The sequence below is a fragment of the Phycodurus eques genome, chromosome 21, assembly GCF_024500275.1.
Source record: "Phycodurus eques isolate BA_2022a chromosome 21, UOR_Pequ_1.1, whole genome shotgun sequence".
Classification (NCBI taxonomy): domain Eukaryota; kingdom Metazoa; phylum Chordata; class Actinopteri; order Syngnathiformes; family Syngnathidae; genus Phycodurus; species Phycodurus eques.
Window position 1 is genome coordinate 309844 of NC_084545.1, and position 16020 is coordinate 325863.

General features: G+C 43.8%; 1 protein-coding gene across 5 annotated transcripts in view; it reads right to left on the bottom strand.

The window, feature by feature from the left end:
- Nucleotides 1–15366, bottom strand: part of LOC133396599 (RNA-binding Raly-like protein) — a 64128-nt gene extending 48762 nt beyond the window's left edge. For 3 of the 5 annotated variants that reach the window (XM_061666619.1, XM_061666620.1, XM_061666615.1), the window contains exon 1: nucleotides 15279–15366. The gene's annotated coding sequence lies outside the window, so the exon portion shown is untranslated. Of the gene's footprint in view, nucleotides 1–764; nucleotides 875–14717; nucleotides 14851–15278 lie in introns of those variants that run through there. The other 2 variants (XM_061666616.1, XM_061666617.1) reach the window with 2 other exon arrangements.
- Nucleotides 15367–16020: the final 654 nt, after the last annotated feature.

A 16020-nucleotide genomic window follows, 5' to 3' on the forward strand; every position in this document is an offset into this window, starting at 1 on the left:
TTAGCTGGCATGACAGGCCATTGTCTGACCGACGATGGCGACAAAACACTGCTGCTACATGAACATTGTCAGAATAAATAAAGGTCAACGGTGGATTTCTGCCGTTTCACTTTTTGCACATGCTAAGGCTCAAAAAAGAGGCCAATATTATTTTCTTGAAATGGTACTACTATTTATTATCTATATACTTCAAGTGCCACTCTGTGTGACTGCATGCTAATTTGGTTCAGGCTTTCAAGTTAGGGTTTCTAGCCTGGGTTTGGCTTTGTAGTCAGCGGTAAACTATTAAACAAGGGTGAAGGTTTCAAATGAGGTTTCCAAGGCCAGTGTGAGTGTATTTCCTTCCCTTCCTATATAATTGAATTAAGAAGTGTATGGCAACCTTTGGCCCAGCCGGTCTATATTAAGCATCCCTTTGGAAGCCAGCGGCAGCATAAAAAGTAGTTCATTCATGTTTTTTTTAGTTTTTTTTTTTTTACTGTAATCACACATGATTTGCCTAACACGATGAGGCATCACCTGGGAAAACTTCCAGTGTGACAAACATGTCTCGTCAGCGTGATGAAGAGTGCCACGCTCGCTTTCCACTCCGGGCGGCACACGGGAAGAAAGACGACGCGGCATTTCATCACAAGCCTTTCCGTCCTCCGCCAGCGGTCGTGGGGGGGACGGGACGGGACGGGGGGTGGCGCTTATTGGTTACTAACTAATCATTTAATGAGATAAACGAATACAAAAAAAGGAATAAATACATTTGAACTCACCAATTTTGGGTGAAAAACCGGTCAGTATTCTGTGATGATGAGGATGGTGGCGCACGGTGAGTTTGTAACCTCCTGGGAACGTGCGGCCTTTGCGGGGAGAAATGGCCCGCCTGCGAAAACGTCCGCCATATGAATTTTAAAAGCATTTTGATGTTTCGCCACACCAACCTGCCGCTGCAGGTTTTTCAAAAGGCTGCCGAGAACAAGGAGAATAACGGCTGCTTTCGAGTGAGACAAAATGAACCTTTTGCGGGACACTTCATTAGGAACACTTCCACCGAAAACATCTCACAAAAGTGCACATTTTTTGGTTAATATTTCATTACATCTATTTATGGGGCAAGACTGAAGAAATGAAGACATAGGACATTTTCACTTGGGGTGTACTCACTTTTGTTGCCAGCGGTTTAGATATGAATGGCTGAGTGTTATTTTGATTGAACAATAAATTGACATTGTTCGATAAGGTGTACACTGACGATTTTACACATGACAGGCAAAGTTTCACTACTTCAGTGTTTTTCCATGAAACTATAAATAAAATGTTTCCCAAATGGCTGTACTCTTTTTTTTTTTTTTGCGATTTGTAATAAGACAGAGCTGATAAAAAATAAAGTCTGCCTTCTAAGCAAAGAAAAAGACAACGTTGCGTTGTCTTGATTGACACTGTCAGCATGATGTTATACTGGGAGCCGGTCCTAATATTTTGACCATTTTTGTCGAAGTGTGAAAAGAAGAATCCGTCGGGCGCTCATGAAATATTGATGTCGGCGGGCAAACAACAGGACATGTAATTATCATCAAATGGCAGCGTACGCAATCAAGCTCCTGGTGTCTCGGCGTCTGTGAGTCCGCCCATCGCCAAAAGGTCCTATGCCGCTAATTCCAGCCTGGAAGCCTCACCAAAATCTCAAAATAAGATAACCAATTTGGTCCTGAATTGAGGCAGCAACCTTTTTTATTCTGGTTTTGTACAGTATACTTACTGTAATGCCCTCGCAGGTGGGAAAGGATAGCCATAGTCACTGGGGCGCTTTTCTGCCATTTATTGAACGTCGGGAGAAAAGTAAAACACACATACATTATAGGCACGCTCATGCAGGAGCTGCTGTTGCCCACCGTTCACAGCTAGACACTCACACACAGACTTTCTGATGTCACATGACAGCGGACCAGGCCACGCCTTTTAAAGGCACATGCACGGACACTTTTTCTTTGTATTTCGAATACATTTCCTGTACTTCGTGTTTAAAAAGTGCGTTTTAACGAGTTTAAAAACACGACTCACAACTTTCAGTTTCAATTTCAAGATGAACCTAACATGCACAACAACATTTACAGGCCAACTTAATTTGACTTTCCCAAAACCTTGGAGTGCACATGTCCAGCTGTATAATATTGAACAACTTTTTGTACAACTTATTGTTCTCCAAGGCCCGCCCGGCGCACACCGGCCGAACGAGATTGAAGTGGACCATCGCGAAAGAAATTACCGTCGGCGACTCTTCGCCGAACATCAAGCGATTGAGCGCCGCACATCTACTGGCACGCTGCAACGGAAAACTCCGACCCTTTATCGGGTTTTGAGGATCCGCATACAATACATGATACTACAGATGATTCTTGTTTTTAATTGAACCTGAAAAATATGAGGCAATTGTCAAAACAAAATATATATTTTTTTATTGATTTACTTAAAAAAAAATGAATCGTGCCACTTACCAGTTAGCTGCTTCTAACTTTTTGCTGCTATTTGTTTTTAAATTACGCTTGCAGGCGGCACGGTGGACGACTGGTTAGAGCGTCAGCCTCACAGTTCTGAGGACCCGGGTTCAATCCCCGGCCCCGCCTGTGTGGAGTTCGCATGTTCTCCCCGTGCCTGTGTGGGTTTTCTCCGGGCACTCCGGTTTCCTCCCACATCCCAAAAACATGCATGAATTGAAGACTCTAAATTGCCCGTAGGTGTGAATGTGAGTGCGAATGGTTGTTTGTTTGTATGTGCCCTGCGATTGGCTGGCAACCAGTTCAGGGTGTACCCCGCCTCCTGCCCGATGACAGCTGGGATAGGCTCCAGCACGCCCGTGACCCTAGTGAGGAGAAGCGGCTCAGAAAATGGATGGATGGATTACACTTGCATTGGTGTAATTTTGGAAATGACGACATACATATGTATAAAAAAAGTATACAGTTGTGCCTCACTATATCGCAGTTCACTTATCGGTGGTTCAGTGCATAGCACATTTTTTTCATCGTACGGTAGGTACAGTACAGTATAGTTACTAAACTGCACGTCTCCAGTAAAGTAAACGTCAGTGAATATAGTCTACCACTGCTAGTTAGAACGATTTGTAATCCATAACAGGTGGTTTGGATCGAGGGAGGACAGAAACAGCGGTTGGCTTTCTTTCAATTGCTTTATTGAACAAACGGCAACAAAATACAATAAATACAAGCATATTCTTGGCCGACCTGCCGAATGCCTCAACTGACGCCGTCACTGTGCACCACAGTGGGACTGCCAGGAAATAGTACGTCCACATATGTTTACTTGCTCGGCACTCAACAGAGTAGACCTGCCTTTAAAAGGTATACACACATTCACCGTCATAGTCACCATGGTGTCGAATGCGTGGATGGAAAACCCAAGTGGACTAAAAGAATACCAGCACTTCAAATGCATATTTTGCATTGCTATGCAGAAGGCTTCAAAATGCAAATAGTAAATAAATAAATGTTTGCTACTTCAGAGATTCCATCGATCGCAGTGGTGGTCAGGAATGTGACGCCCGCAATAGACGAGGGATTACTGTTGCCCTAGATAATTAGAAATTTGTTGTTTGAGACGTGTGTATCAAAGTGCTGGCCCGTCGCATTCATTGGTAGCCAAGAATTAGCGCTCCCTTTCAAAAAGCTCGCCACGATAAACGGGGTTTACCGTAACGCTGAGCTGTATTTTCAATCTTTTCTTTTGATGTGTTTGTGTGCCGGTCCGTCAAAATATTATTTTACGTGAACGCGGCCTGTGGTCCAAAAAAAAAGGGTCGGGGCGCGCGCCGGCCTATCACGACAGGTCTCAAAATAACCAGCTTGTGTGACTGCGAGGCTCGCGAATGAAAGGAAGCAAAGAGTGTGGCGATGCGGAGTGTTTACACGTTTTGATTTCCCCGATGACGCGGCTGACGTGACTCAGTGGCACTCTTTGCATTCGGGGCCCTTTAAGAGGCGCTTTGTCGGGGAAATGAGCTATCGCCGGCGAAACAAACGAGGACTGCGTACAATTGCCATCTCTAATCACAAGAGGGCTGCTGCAATGAACACGCTTCAGCGCACAGACAAGCACCGCTCGCTCCGTTTGGGGGACTTATATAAGACAACGAAGAAACTTTTTATGTGGAGCACCCATAAAAAAGAAAGAAAATCCCTTCAATGCTGAGTTACAAGACTGCGACATTCCTAATTACTCCCTATGAGCAGTGGAAGGAAGTAACCACATACAAAATACTTTGTTACTGCACTTGATGCTTACCTACTGTTGGTTTGCTATGCACACGCGATATCTTCCGGGACAAGAATATTCTCATATTCATTGCTGAAATCAAATTATGAACTACTGATCTTTTCCAAATGTATGAAAGCCTGTCTGACATTGACGGATTGAGAGCAAAGGTAAAGTGTATTTTTTTAACGTGTTGGGCTAAAACCAAAAAACAGATCACCCATCAAACAACATGAGGTCGTGTCCAATATATGCGCACAGGAAACGGGTGAAAGCACTTCCTTCCGGCTCAGAACAGCGGGAGACCGCGACAAAGCACACGTCGGACCTCAAAACGTCTACAATGTCCTTTGTTGTCACCACAGAGCCACCAAAGATGACAACAGGCAGTGTTAAAGCTTCCTTCCCGTTTACATACAGTACATCATATATCATATCATATTTGGTGGACATAAATGACATACATGTATTTCACGTTTGTCCGAAAAAAAAAAGCAAAATTGGAGTTAAGTTGGGCTTCAAACCATCACGTACGTCACCAAATTGCAGTCACGCTGGTGAGCATAGCACGCCGTACACAGGAGGTCTGCTCACCTGTTTTCCGGGACGTTCCACCGACGTTTTAATTTTATGTTTCACAAACTAGAATCATCTTGAAAACATAAACAAGACACTATAGTTTCCATTTTACATAATTTTCCAAAATTGGAAATGTATCAAATTCAACTGAAGTCCATTTCAGAGTCTTTATTTTTTCAGTACTTCTGTTTTTACCAGCGTTTATATTATCTGTACTTGTACTTAAGTGCGAGTGTGTATGTGTGAGTACTTTTGCCACCTCTGCCAACAAGAAGCGCAGAGTGAAAGGCATGATGTCATCTTAGACCGCAAATGACAGCCATAATGTCTCCACTTTCAAAGGGCTCTTGATTTCACCAGCCGGCAGGAAATAATAGCCTGGGTGAGTAATGAAAAGGAAATATGGAATTAATCTACTCGCCGTGGGACATTTTTACGGTAAAATTAACGCTGATGGAACAATCATCTTGTTCGAGTTTTGCGATTGATTGGAATTGAGATGAGACAGAAATAAAAAAATGTAGTGGGAGGAGGAAAGTCAAAAGACGTCGAAAACTAGAGTGTCGGCAGATTGACGTCTCGGCGCAATTGTGTCTTATAATTTCCCCTTTTTTGACATTATGAAAATTTGCCCGAACAAATCGATTACCAGCGTCAGGGTTTAAGTGAAGGTGCAAATATGGGAAGTCATATATTACAACGTCACAATCTTTTTTTTATCCTTTCGGCTATTATGACATTTTGCTTTGATGGGACATGATCAAATTTCAAGAAGCCATTCCATTTCCTGAGAATCCTGCTAAAATTCTTACTATAATTAGAACATTCTGGCCAAGTGGAAAAAATAATTTTGACTTTGTGAGTAAAGTAAAGGTGCGATTAAAGGAATTCATATATTTAAAGTTTTTATTTCATATACATTATAACATTTTGCTTTTTATTAGACTTTATGGAATTTTGCCCCAAAAAGAACCCATTCAATTTCGGGGGGAATTTTGTGAGGGTTCAGGTGAAGGAGTGAATATGGGGATTCATATATTAAGAGTTTACACATTTTGGAGATGGCACAAAACTTTATATTTTAGAAATCATGAAATGTAGGTTTTTAAAAATGTTTTCTTACAAATGATGCAATTTGGCCCCAAAATAATGTGTTGAATTTCTTCCCTTTGAGGGTGTTTTTAAGGTGTGCTTCCATATTTGAAAATGCTACTTTTCTTGAACATTACGAAACGTTGTTTTTTTTTCGGTATTACCTTAGTGGGAGAATAAAGCCTTTTTGTTCACATTTGATTGCTCAAACACATTGAAAACATCCAAATAAAAAAAACATCTCCAGACGAAGGAAAATGGAGTGAAAGTGAAGTGTTAGGAACGTATATACAGTGGCTTCTCCATTTGCTTTCCTGCTTGTGCAAAGTGCTTTGCGTACAGGTGTTCTTGTAATCCTCCCAATAGCAAACGCCGCTCACAAACACACGCAGGCACGCCGTCGAAATATTCCAAATGAATCACGTCTCTGGTTTCATGGAGGATTTGCTCTTTCAGGCCTTGTCCTCGCCCAATTCCTTTCCTCCTCTCAGCGGCCAATGAAAGGGGAATTCAAATTGCTTCGGAAATTCTTTGAACGCGCGGTGGCGGCGGAGCTCATTAGCGGCGCGGTTACGCTCGCTAGGACCAGATCCGCCCGGCCAAAGGGGAAGCGCTAATTTGACAGAATATTTCGGAAGCGTGTCCGCAATTTGCGTGCGTAACTTACTTTTGGATTCCCCGACACCACACGCGGAAACACAAAAGGAGCGACACTTTTTTTTCATTTAGGATTATTGCCGCATTGCATTGTATTTTGTTTTTGTAACTTTAATCATCGGCACGGTGGCCAACTGGTTCGTCGTAATTTTAATCATCAAGTCAAACATGTTAAAGTCAAATTTTACATTCATAAAATCATTTTGTGTTTCTTAAAAAGAAACACCATCTGTAAATAAGATACTAGTTGCACAAAAAATTTGGTTTCAATTTAGTAAGATTTGTTGAACCAAGAAACAATTCTTACAATTTGTGTGTATTGTACACCCCATTTTTTAAATGATCCTTATTCTGCTTACTTTTTGGACATAAGATAAACAAAATTCAGGCCATATTACGATTGATTTCCCTTATTCCCCAAAAGAACACGTTTTCAAAACACAAAAAAGACACAAAATGTAAACGTGTCAATATTCCACATCTTCAATGAAAACATTGCCATCCATCCATCCATCCATCCATCCATTTTCTACCGCTTATCCGGGTCGGGTCGCGGGGGCAGTAGCTTTAGCAGGGACGCCCAGACTTCCCTCTCCCCAGCCACTTCATCCAGCTCTTCTGGGGGGATCCCGAGAGGCATCCGAATCAGATGCCCCAGCCACCTCATCTGGCTCCTCTCGATGTGGAGGAGCAGCGACTCTACTCTGAGATCCTCCCGGATGACCGAGCTGCGGAGGAAACTCATTTCGGCCGCTTGTATCCTGCATCTTGTTCTTTCGGTCACGACCCACAGCTCGTGACCATAGGTGAGGGTAGGAACGTATATCGATCGGTAAATCGAGAGCTTCGCCTTTCGGCTTAGCTCCTTCTTTACCACAACGGACCGATACAAAGTCCGCATCACTGCAGACGCTGCACCGATCCGTCTGTCGATCTCCCGTTCCATTCTTCCCTCACTCGTGAACAAGACCCCAAGATACTTGAACTCCTCCACTTGGGGCAGGATCACATCCCCGACCTGGAGAGGGCTTGCCAGCCTTTTCCGATTGAGGACCACGGTCTCAGATTGGGAGGTGCCGATTCTCATCCCAGCCGCTTCACACTCGGCTGCGAACCGCTCCAGTGAGAGTTGGAGGTCACGGCTTGATGAAGCCAACAGAACCACATCATCTGCAAAAAGCAGAGATGCAATACTGAAGCCACTAAACCGGACCCCCTCTACGCCTCGGCTGCGCCTAGAAATTGTGTCCATAAAAGTTATGAATAGAATCGGTGACAAACGGCAGCCTTGGCGGAGTCCAACCCTCACCGGGAACGATTCCGACTTACTGCTGGATGACAACATTGCCAATTTTTTTTTGATTTTCAAGCATAATGTTTTTCAGTAAGATGAGTTTGAAATGATGTATACATTGGTAGAGCTTAATTTATTAACACGGTAACCCCCCTGCATATTCACAGTTCACTCATCACAAATTAGTTTTTTCTGAAATGCTCAAAGATACCACAAGATACCTTGTCTAAATAGTAATTGGTACCAAGGAAGTATGTCAACGCTTTGTATGTTGGGGAGGGTCTAGTTTAGCCCGGGTTGTTAGTGGGAGTTGGTCTTTGCCGCATTTGCATGAAATGCGCACTTCCGGGCAGGGCAATTTTTTCAAAATCAAATCTTTTGCAAGCCTTTTATTTTTAAGGGTAAACATTGTAAGATGAGTTTGAACTGATAGAAAAGTATTTTATTCGTTCCGTGACCAAGCTGGAGGCTCAATTTACTCAAAGGAATTTTCACCATTATACAGTAACGAATTGAAAAGCAATTCATCCATTCCAGCCTGTTTTCATGTGAAAAGTGTGATTTCTGGAATGATTTGATGTCCTTGTTGAGATATGGCTTCTTGTCTACGTTTTAAGCCACCTGCCAAGGGACGAACAATGTCAATCAGCGGTATGCTAACTCGGGCACATTTACAGTACAAGTATTGTAGTGGGGTTCATAAGTGTCTGAACTGTCCCTTTTAAATAAATAAATACATACATAGATACATAAATGTACACTCCATAACTAGATCTAATTTATTTTCTTTATTCTATGAATCTTTTTTGACACTTGAGTTTGAAACAATTGAATTGAATGTTAAAAACAAGATTCGTCCTCAGATGTCAAAACTGGAAGGAAAAAAGGGAGAGAAAAAATATCAATAGTGAGGATGAAGCAACGAGTGAATTATTTTTTTCTGGCCGCGAGACGTCAACAAGCTTATTGGATGTCGCGGGTCCAAACTGCGTCTAATTGTCGCCGTAAAACATTAGCGGGCTTCCACTTTAGTGAGGCAGATTTATTTATTTTTTGTCCTTAAACTCGGATTAAGCTGAGAGGCCCGCTAAACATCAACACGCAGACACGCAATCACGCACACACCAAAGCGTCACGGGATGGACAGGAGAACGAGTCGGGAAAGTGTTCCGCTCGCTCACTGTGGGACTGCAAATTTGTTCCAGACATCATCGTCCTTGCCAAATGTTTTTGAAGGGGAACATGTTTTTGCCTCGGGGAGGTGCGCGCGGCCGCGGCTGGCTCGCCGGCTAGCCACGGCTCGCCAGTTGCACCTGAGTCTTCCTTCACAAAACATCAAAACAGTCACGCGAATGTGTACCAATACATTTGTCCATGCAGCTTCAGAAGGACCAGTTTGCAGGACGCTGGCACTGCCTTCAGTGTCGTACCACTTTGTGCCACAACATTCAGGGCAGCAATAAGCTCCACTGGAAGACAGGCAGCATAATTAAGAGGAAGAGAAGAAGAGGCAGAGAAGATCCCCAACTAATCTCCCGTAATGGTCGTCCGCATGGAGCAGTTTGAAGAAATGCTTGTGACTATTGTCATCTGCTTTGTATGCGTTGGTGCTCCGAGTGTGTTCAATTAGCAGTTTGGTTTAGAATTATTGTGAGAGCTACCCAAATTCTTGTTAGCCCGACAATGGCTTTTCCCATTAACTGTTAGCATTTAGCTAGCGGACTATTGTTCGACGAAATGATACCGTTTGGTGTTTAAATATATGTTTCATATTCTTATGTTGTATGCTGTTTGTATTTGTTGCTGGGCCGTATGTGAAAAAGTAGAAGTTGTTTGAAGGTTTAGATTTATCGTAATATCGAGGCTAATTTCCATTAGCCCGTCTGTTAGCATTAAGCTAGAGAAATTATATGGTTTATTTCAACGTTTGTGTGTTTAAATATCCAGTGTTTAGTTCTCTCTTGTTTTAATTGTCTCCGTTTTACAGTAAAGTTCAAGTGGGAGTGACAAATAAATAGCTTGCAGCAAGCACACTCTACCTCTTAGTTGGAGGACTGGGCAAGCAAGTCTTCTTTTCATTTCCTCAAAGTGATGTGATATGAAAGTCTAGAAAACTAGGAAAAAAAATGCTTTTTTTATGTCGTCAATCCATATTGCAGATTTTCACCTATCGCAGGTGAAACACAACAAACGGCAGCTCACTGTATTTGCTTTAATAATGCCTCTGTATTAGCATTTAATTGAGCAGTGAGCACAAATGAGGTTCTTTGGGCGTAATAAGTCTAAGATAATATCACACACCCGATCCAATTTGGTGTAAAAATGAAATGACTTGCCGTGATTCAATACATTGTCGAAGAAAACAGTCAACTGTTGTGTTTTGCTGATTTTCGTCCGGCAGTTCAACTTTAACGATGCCACTCAGCTCACTCACGCACGCAGACGCAGACGAGCGTGGAAAAGAAAAAGCCTCGAACGTGAATGATTCCGGTTCAAGCGTGACAAGACGGACACAATGGAAACGGAGAGGGAGGGATCAATAGGTGGCGTGGAAAACTCATTTGCTGCGTTTTGTTTCACGGCGCTACTCGACATAATGTGATGAACGTCGCAATTAGACGCACGCAATGAAGACATTAACACCACTTTCGTGGCCCCGTTGCAGCGAGCTGTCAGCTCGGCGCCATTGGCTATACGCGCGGACCCGCTGAACCCGGCCGGCGCGGCGTAGGAATCCGGCAAATGGGTAAAGGTTTTGGGACAGCCGTGACCACACCCGCTTTCGAGTTCATCCTTGAGGTCTTTGACAAGTAAATACAGGTTAGGCTTTGCTGTCCTTGACCGCCCAACAACTGGTTATTTCCTGGTCACAGCTCGTCCGGAGTCCATTTTCAAAGAACATTCCTTCCCTGACGGCTCTTTAAACGTCGGCAACAGATTCCCGAAGACATCTGAGCTGATGTTTGGGCTTCAAATAGCTGCCACGTATTTGACGAAGGGGATCGGCCACAAGATTTGTACGACGGCCGTTTTTTCGACTGAGGCGAAATGCTCGCAGCTCGTGTCGCAGGAACTTTGTAAACGTTCTCAACTGCTCCTTTGAACTAACATCACTTCTTGTCTTCAGTATGAAATACCCATTCGTCTTTTAACCCTTCACTTTCCAGTTTGTTTGCACAATGCGCAGGTTGGAAAACAACCTCAAAATAGACTCCTACGTACTCTCACCAATAACGTTTTTTTTTTTTTTATATTGCTGATAGTAGATTCCATGGTCATCAGTGGTTATTTCCTCTTCTTAAAATCTAAACTGTGTCATTTATTTGCTCCATTGGAGAGCAGGAAGGCATTAAACACCATCTTTGGAAATGAAGACTATTACATGAAATCGGCGCCACCTACAGGGATCTGTTAGTCATTACGGTGGTTTACAAACCTTCAGTTCACAGAAGAATGTATCTGACATAAGTGGCTGTAAACAGTTGGATTCCAGTTGACGAATAGAAAATCCCACTGTCAGGGAATGAGTAAATTGTGTGTAAAAAAAAATGAATTGTGTGAGTCACGATGTTGTTGTAACGCCAAGCGTCCTGGTTGCAGCAGAGCATTGTCGGCGGACGGCAGCAGCGCAGAGTCAAGGCGCAACTAGCGCAACAAGCTACTCTCTCCGCATGTTTTATTCATGCACGCGGGGAAAGCACCACTATCTCTTATTCCTCCCGACCGGCGCCGGGCTCGGCCCAGATAACGAGGAAGCGGCCCGAAAGGAGCAGAAGTGGGCTGGGGGTTGGGGGGAGTGGGACAAGCGATCACCACACTTCGAGGGAGTGCGGGGGGTGGGAGAGGTGTCCAGAAACGACGAAATTTGAGGGGTTTTCACCCGACGCCAGCGATATGCTCGTATTGTCTACTTTGTTCTATGTGCTGCTATGGTTTGGTTAAACATGTTGGTGATTAAATATATGTTTAATTGTTGTTTGTTTTAAGTGTCACTTTTACAGTAAACTTTCAACAGGGAGTGACAAATCAACAGCTTCAAGCAAGCACGCTCGGTCTCTTATTTGGTTTGAGTGAGTCGTCTTTTTGTTTGCTATACCATTTATTGATAGCGTGAGACCAGGCGCTAAAAATGAGTTTTAAAGTTTAAAACGTGTTGAAAGCATGTTAGAGGAGTAAAACGATGACCAAATATTTTATTTACATGGTCTCTACATTGCAGATTTTGAGTAAATGTTGACATTTTGTGTCCCATTTTTGCTGGATGGTGTGCTCTGACATTCTTCTAATGCCTGGATCAGGCTACAAGACAAATTTTGTCTTTCCTGATTGCTCTATATAAAACGACTGCCGTGAAATCTTGCCGTATCTCGGTCAAACAGTGGCAATACTACACGACGTGTATTCCGATACCGCCGCATCCCGTCTTTTACGATCAATGGGCTTTATCTTGTCAAATCAAATACTGTCGGAGAGGCGGGACCAGAAAATGGGTCACCGGTCAAGGTGACCGGATGAACCCGTTACCAAGGCGACAACAACAACAATGGATCGCACCCATGTATTGTGTGGGTAAAAAAAAAAAAACGAAATGAGGAAAAACGTGTGGTGTTCGTCACCGTTGCTCGGGAGAGGACGTTCATTCAAGGACTGCTTGAGGTATGCTCACGTACTTTTAATAGGATATGGCTCGCAAGCAGGCAACAAAACGTTATGTAGCCTTGCAAGCTAGCGCTAGCACTAACAGTTGTACATACGTAAACATGCCGGCGTGCTGGCGAACCCTGCTCTAAATCTTTGCGAAACATTGGTTTGTGTGCATGAATCAATGTTGACAACGGCAAGCACGGGAGGCAGAGTGTCGGTCACGATACGCAATCCTATTGGCCGACGTCAAGGTGCGCAGTCGGAGAGTTGTCACTGATATGTCACACTACAGGAAGATATCCCAAAAAATCTAAACATGCCAGACTTTTCATTTTGGCGTCGTAGGACTATCGTAGGGCCAATTCGTTGGTCGTGGATTATGTCACACTGCAAGAAATGTTGTCGTTCCCGACAAAATATGTCGGCCCCGACCTGGGAAATCACCCGCGATAGCGAATCGGCCCAATATCGGGGCTAAAATCCTGTAGTCTGATCTAGGCATAATAAAATATGTTCCTTGGCTCAATAAAAAAATAAATAAAAAACACTGTTCTAGGCGATACAGTGAAATAAAAATCATATGACACTAAGTGAGTTTTTTTCTAAATACAGAGAGAGTCCAGTCGATGACTCACAACCGAGTCGCGACACCTGCTGGTCATCCATCTTGCCAAACCACAACAAAAAAACGAAGACGTACGATCCAGAACATCTGCCGTTCAAACAGAATCAGACTTCAGCAGCAGGTTGGCGCTGCAGCTGATTAAACAAGGCTGGCGTCACCCCAGACGCACCCCCCCCCCCCCCCGCCAAAAAAGAAGAAAAAGGAGAAACATTCCCGTCATGGCTCACGGAGCCAAACTGAAGCAAGACGAGATTCATCTGTAGCAACTCAGGTTTTCGTATTTGCTTTATATTTTTTAAGTTGCGCTTCAGATAGAACATTACCGGAAGACTTATGGCGAGAGAAGCGGGGCGCACCCTCGACTGGTTGCCAGTCGATCAAAGAATAGACATCCATTTTCTATATTTTGGCATTTGTTTTCTTCTTCATTTGGATCATGCGTGAAGTGGAGAACAGCTCTCAATGTTGGTGACAGAAGTAGGGCGCACTGCATGTCACATGCGAAGCGGGGTCTATCCTTGCCGTTGTTTCGCGGGAAACACCCTGAAATGGTCACCAGCCAATCGCAAACAACGTACAAACAAGGATCCGCACTCACAACTGTTGGAAATTTCGATTCGTCCCGTCAATACTTTCGCGGGTACGTTACGAAGCCGGCCCCGGCTGACGTTTGGCGAGAGAAGCCGGGTACGCCCTGGACTGATCGAAGCTGACACGCCTGTTTTGGGGATGTGGGCGAAGGGAAAACGAGCGTTGCCCGACCCCGTCACGTGATCAGAAAACGGCGTCGATCAAGTGATTTTGCAGCGAATCGAAAAAGGGCTGAAAAAGATGCCATTTTTTAATTTTCTCTTATTTCTGAAGTCAAGACTAAAATGTTATTTGTTCACTTGATTTGAACCACTGCTGAGTTGTACTCACATGAAAAAGTGGATCATGTTGGGATTCCTTTATTCAAATAATTGACAATTTGGATGCGCTTTCTTTGTGACTTGGGCTCGGCCTCGGGTGGAAATAAAAGCGATCGGGACGTCCAGAAAGAAAACCCACGCAAGCGCGGGGGAGGACACGCAAACTCCAGCTGGGCCGAGATCGAACCGACAATCTCTTGAATGTGAGGCAAATGTGATAAATACCGAACACTGTGCTGCTGTCCAATATTCAGATTATATCCCAAAAAATGCCAACAACACAAAATACTTTGGCATCTGGTCCACAAGGCCAACCTATTTCCTAATATTTTGGTCCTCTTATGAAGGGGCAAATATTATAAAGTACAACCACAACGGCAACGATATTAAAACAAAAAAGGGCATAATTATCTTTGTTAAGTCACGATGTTTGTACTGCGTGTCATCAGGTGTACCAAATGACGTGTCCATTTGTGCTGATCCCGACGTTGACACGCTTGAAGCCGTCAAGGGTTTCTGTCAGGTGAACTTCCCGTCACATTTCCAAAATAAAAGCCGACCCGCACTTTGCACTTCAAAATAAAAGCCAACGGTGCTTTTTCTTGTATTTGCGCCACCTCCTTCTCTTATTTGGCCAAATATTAATGTCAGATACCTGCAGGGGGAGAGGGGGGGTCTGTTCATCCGTGTTGACGCGGAAAAGAAAAACATCATGCCCAGCATCAAATAATCCAAAAATAGCTTAGTAAAAATAAAAATAAAAATACAAAACAAGACAAAAGAGAAACAACAAACCTGCGAGCTCGGTTGCAAGAAAATTCACCAAACGTCCCCCGAAAAAAAAAAAAAAAAAAAAAAAAGACTCCAAAGAAGTCAAAGCACTCCACTGCACAACAGAAGCAAAAGAGAGACAAAGAAATCAAAACAAAGACAGAAAAATACAAAAACAGGAAAGGAAAAACGTCCTCCCTTTCCCCCAAAAAAATACAAAAAACAAAAAAAAGAAAACAACACTAGACACTAAAAACGTCTGCAGGCTGTCAAGCCTGGAAAGCAAAGTGCGGCGTGCACGAGGCAGCAGAACAAGTGCATGCTGGAAACTTGAAAAAAAAGAAAAGAAAAAAGCACCACCACTAGAATGTCAACGCTCCATTCACACAGCAGCAGAAGGATGAAAAAAAAAAAAAAAAAAAGACAAGGAAAAAAACGTACTCACCGAGCGTCGGGAGTAAAAGCTGGCAGCGGAAAAAGCACCTGAAAAGAGAACGCGTTCGGCGGCGATCTGCTGTCACGTGACCCGAGTGGAAGCGGCTAGTCCTTATGGCGCCATATCGCCGCACCGCGACGCCTGCGTGGGTGTGGACGGACGCCCGCCTGCTCGCTGCGCGCGTTACGGATGATGCTGCCCGCCTCGCTCTCTCCCATCGACGTGAGCCGTCGCTCCGGATGCTCTCGCGACACGTGATTGGCTCGCAGGCGAGGAGGGGGATGGGAGTGATGGGGGGGGGGGTTCCATTTAAGGAAGACTGGGTGGAAAGATGAGGTACCAGCATGCAGACGTTGGCGCGCCACCGAGGAGCTGTCCCTGGTCCTAGTCCTGGTCCTGGCCCTGGTCCTGGTCCCTGGTCGGGAAGTTGATACTACGCCTCAATGTGCTTGCGGCACTTTGACTTTTGATGAGTTTTAATTTGATCCGACATCAAGATATTGCCTGTAATTTTCATTTGGGAATCGAAAAATGAAAAGTGACCCATTATTTTGGTATTTTGTTTTTTAATCTAACACACAAAAAAAAAAAAAAACTGGGGAGAGAAGGAATTAGTGGCAATTGGTAGGGGAAGATTGAGTTCAATTAATAAAATAATAAGAACAATAATAATGCATTTGACTAACATAGCGCTTTTTCTAGGCACTCAAAGACGCTTTACAACTGCATGCATTATTCATTCACTAAGTCA